Consider the following 5,240-nt stretch of genomic DNA (forward strand, 5'->3'; position numbering starts at 1 on the left):
GTTTCACTCTTGTTGCCCAGGCTGGAATGCAATGGCGAGATCTCAGCTCACTACAACATCCACCTCCCAGGTTCAAGCAATTCTCCTGCCTCAGCCTCCCAAGTAGCTGGGATTACAGGCATGGGCCATCATGTCTGGCTAATTTTGTATTTTTAGTAGAGATGGGGTATCTCCATGTTGGTCAGGCCTGGTCTGGAACTCCTGACCCCACGTGATCCATCCACCTCCACCTCCCAAAGTGTTGGAATTATAAGCATGAGCCACCACACCTGGCCCTGGTTGATTTTTTTTAATGGTTATTTCTTGATTATATGCTAACAAGGGGTGGATTATTCATGAGATTTCTGAGAAAGGTGTGGGTAACTCCCAGAACTGAGGGTTTCTCCCCTTTTTAGACCGTGCAGGGTAAGTTCCTGACATTGTCATGGCATTTGTAAATTGTCATGGTGCTGGTGGGAGCGTAGCAGTGAGGACAACCAGAGGTCACTGTCATCACCATCTTTGTTTTGGTGGGTTTTGGCAGGCTTCTTTACTGCAACCTGTTTTATCAGCAAGGTCTTTATGATCTGTATCTCATGCTAACCTCCTATCTCATCCTGTGACTTAGAATGCCTTAACCTCTTGGAAACGCAGCCCAGTAGGTCTCAGCTTTATTTTACCCAACCCCTATTCAAGACAGAGTCACTCTGGTTCAAATGGCTCTGACATGTTTTCCCCTCCCTTTTGTAAGAGAACCCTTAATCCTAAGCGTTGTAGAGGGATAAAGATTTATTTTCTGTAACTTCTTAAGGCGGAAGAGAGTCAATGATATTCCTGACTAGCTATGAGGGTCTTTTGCATTCAGGGTAGAGAGGAGCTCGGTCAGAAAGTGTAGCCATGGTGAGGGCCATGCATAACTCTGAGAAAAGGTGATATCTGGAAAATTAATATGTTCCATTTAAGAAAACATTAAGTAAGCTTACGCTGCATCCCTACACAAAGAGTACAACCACAATATATTCCATAACAGCAAAGCAAAATAAGTAAAATTATCTCAAGTAAACTAAATAAGAAGGCTTTCTGTGAACTGGACAACTGATGAAACCAAGCTGACATGGGAACACTAGCTGATTCCAATATATGACGAGAATTAGAATACTGATCCAGATTTTTACATTACCCATTCCTCTTGTTTATTCTGAGCTGCAACCAGAGATCAGTGGTTGGTTCACAGAAATAAACAGGGTTCATCTAAATTGCAGAAAAAATCTCAAAAATAACTAATGAGACTAGAATCTAAGAAGAAGTATACTACCATAGTTTTTAAAAACAATTTCTCTCTAGTCTCCCATTTTTATTAAAAACAAATCATGGTAAGACCAATTTGCTTTATTATTCTTAGCCTGATTATTTCTATAAAGTGGAGCAAGAATAATTATTTTTCACATAGGCTTTTGAAAATTGCCTTGATGGAACTTTGTTTCATAGAAGGAATCTCAGATAAGACTTTTTAAACAGCCAAGCCCAGCCATGCGTTTATACCCTCAAATACTTATGAGTTGGGTGAATTCCTCTCCTCTTGAGGTCCCAAGATAACTTGGAGCCCCTAGGCCTGTAAGAAAGTGACATTCTTTACTTATCACAGGTCAAGAACCCTTTACAGGAACTGTGTAGACAAGGTATGAGCCCAGTTTTCCCAATGGGCTTTTATTGGCTTTATGTCAAGTTTGATTCCTTAAAGGAAAGTACACCATTCTAGTCAAAGTGTTGGTAAAATAACCAGTATCTCCAATTGTGTCCTGTTTAAAAAGAAAATGAATTCTCATTGCACTTATGCAAATAACTACATTGCCATAAATTAGGAATTCTCAACAAATAGTTTCTAAATTCTAGATAAATCAGGCAGAGAGAAACAAATATGCTCCAAATTTTGTTCACAGGTATATAGTTTACTCAATTGTTAAAAGCTGTAAATAGCTCCCAAGAAAAGTTTCCTTAACTCTGAAAAATAAAGGATCAGCAACATTTTAAGCAAAAAGTCAAAAAAGATTACTTCAGTCTTCTATTAGCTCAGTGCATGCAGTTAACTTCTGTTCTATTTGATATTCACGAACATTTCAGCTCTCCATGAACACTGAATGTTTTTTCTCTATTCTAATGTCACAATCTCCAAAGTTATCAAAAACTTGCATTCGAGAACACCTATTAGAGTCCTATATCTGATTATAAACCACCTTTTAAAGAGAATCAAAACAAGACCATAATTGTTTGTGGATAACAAAACATCTTAGGATAGCCACTATTAAAGCCACAGTTGACTAGGAAATTTTGGTTACTTCTGTGGCATCCAACAATCTTACATAACAATTGTAACTATTAATAACATACACTGTTATATTACAATTGCATACTTTTTGAACACATACATATTTATACATATACAGCCCAAAGAAAGCCAAACACCATTTCATAGTTGACAATGTTTTCCGCATGGTTTTTATACCAAATGAACCACATTTTACCACTGCATTAGTGCATTATTGATGTCAAAGCCAATTCTCAATAAAACCTTATAGTCAAATCTATCCAATTTTAATGTCTAACCATAAAGTGAGATTCTCATAGATCTTTTTTTGTAGCCTTTACAATTTTTATTAAAGAACAGATCAGTTCTCTGATAGAAAACCTTATTGTGCTTTTATTTTCATGTTTGATTTATGGAAAAACTGAATAATATCTTTTTAACTTTGCCCAATATTTTCACACATAAAAATTCTTTTACAAGAATAATTTTTCACAAACCTTCCACAACTTGTCCAAACCTTTACATTTATCCTAACTTAATACAACCCTTTAACCCTTTAATCTAGGCAAAAGAATCCATACTCCCAAGCCTTCTTATAATTTTTTTACCAGTAATACATTGTACTTTCCTTATGAACCTTGCATGTAAAACTGTTTTTTCAGTAGCCTCAATTACATGTTACAACGTTAACTTTTAACATTCACTTTCGGTGAAAAACCTGGTTCGTAAGTGATTTTAGTTACGTACCAGGTGTGTGTGGAGCCCAGGACCCAGGCAGAAGTACATATAAAATCTGACTTTTTTCAGCAAACCTAGGGGATATGGCTAGCTCCATATGTCCCCAGGCCTTATCTAGGATTTAATGCTCCAAAGCAGGTAAATAGAACAATTTTCAAAAGTCAAAGAAGCAGTTTATGACCTTAAAGCCTTTAGCAAACCTAATATCTGACCTGCATAATTTAAACCAAATGCCTAAATTTTGAAACATTTTTGTTTTACTAATAATATTTAAAACTGTGTTTCCCAAAGCTTACTAAAGTCATGTGAACCAAAAGGCATTGCAGTTTTAATTTTTCTGACAAAATATTTGATTTAAGCACTTATTATTTTTAGCCAATTAATCAAACCTCTTTCATATAGAAACATTACACACATAACACATATAAATGCAAAGACAGAAAAAGATCCAGTAATTATAAGATTTTTCATTTGCCAGTTTCTTAATTGAATTACTGGGTTCAGTAATTCAACCTGTTTTATCAGCAAAGTCTTTATGACCTGTGTCTTGTGCTGACCTCGTCTCTCATCCTCTGACTAAGAATGCCTTAACCTCCAGGGAATGCAGCCCAGTAAGTCTCAGCCTTATTTCACCCAGTCCCTATTCAACATGTACTTGCTGTGGTTCAAACGCCTCTCACAAGCCGGGCGCGGTGGCTCAAGCCTGTAATCCCAGCACTTTGGGAGGCCGAGGCGGGTGGATCATGAGGTCAAGAGATCGAGACCATCCTGGTCAACACGGTGAAACCCCGTCTCTACTAAAAAAAAAAAAATACAAAAAATTAGCTGGGCATGGTGGCGCGTGCCTGTAATCCCAGCTACTCAGGAGGCTGAGGCAGGAGAATTGCCTGAACCCAGGACGCGGAGGTTGCGGTGAGCCGAGATCGTGCCATTGCACTCCAGCCTGGGTAACAAGAGCGAAACTCCGTCCCAAAAAAAAAAAAAAAAAAACGCCTCTCACAGCACCTCACTCTCTCTTGCTCCTGCTCTGGCCATGTGATGTGCCTGTTCCCCCTTCACCTTCACCAGGACTGTAAATTTCCAGAGGCCTCCCAAGAAGCCAAGCAGATGCCAGCACCATGCTTCCTGTATGATGTACAGAACTATGAGCCAATTAAAACTCTTTTCTTTACAAATTATCCAGTCTCAGGTATTTCTTTATAACAATGTGAGAATGGACTAACAGACATTTCATGAGTTCTGTCAGCTGTTTTAGCAAATGATTAAACTCGAGGGGAGCATGGGGCCCTCTGACTCATAGCCTGTCAGAAACACCAGGTGACAACCTGAACTTTTGACTGGTAACTGACTGTGGGGTCGGTACTAACTTCAGATAGATCATGTCAGAACTGAATTGAATTGTAGGATACCCAGCTGGTGTCCGCAGAGAATTGGAGAATTGCTTGGTATAGGAACCCCTGCTACACACACACACATCTGGTGTTACAAGTGAAGTACTGAGTTTTTCCTTTAGTTGTAAAGAAGAGGACAACCCTCTTTTAGAAAACGCCTTGTGTCTAATGCCATTGAAGCTACACAATGTCTTAGTCCTTTCCTGCTGCTATAACAAAATTACTTTAGACTAGGGCACTTATAAGCAGCAGAAATTTATTCCTCACAGACCTGGAGTTTGGAAAGTGCAGAACCAAGATGCCAGCAGGTTTGGTGTCTGGTGAGAGCCCGTTTGTAAGGATTCTATTTCTATGACCTAATCACTGTTAAAGACCCTACTTCTTCTGCTTTCTGTTTTCTTTAATTATTTTTGTGTAGAGACAGGGTCTCACTATTTTGACTAGGCTGGTCTCAAATTCCTGGCTTCATGCAGTCTCCGTATCTCGGCTGCCCAAAGTGCTGGGATTGCAGGCATGAGGCACTCGTGCCAGGCTTGCTGCTTTAGAACTATCCCACAGGCAATTAGGTTCCAGCATCTGGGGAGATATAACATTTCTGCTGGGCTTGGACACCTACATGTTAAAAATAAAATTTAAAAACAACCATAATACCATTATCACTCCCCTACCATCCCCCACATGTTAAAAATGTCTTCATATCGGCCGGGCCTGGTGGCTCACACCTGTAATCCCAGCACTTTCGGAGGACAAGGCGGGCAGATCACCTGAGGTCGGGAGTTTGAGACCAGCCTGACCAACATGGAGAAACCCCATCTCTACTAAAAAAA

Source organism: Cebus imitator, unplaced genomic scaffold (genome assembly GCF_001604975.1).
Source record: "Cebus imitator isolate Cc_AM_T3 unplaced genomic scaffold, Cebus_imitator-1.0 Scaffold115, whole genome shotgun sequence".
Taxonomy (NCBI): Eukaryota; Metazoa; Chordata; class Mammalia; order Primates; family Cebidae; genus Cebus; species Cebus imitator.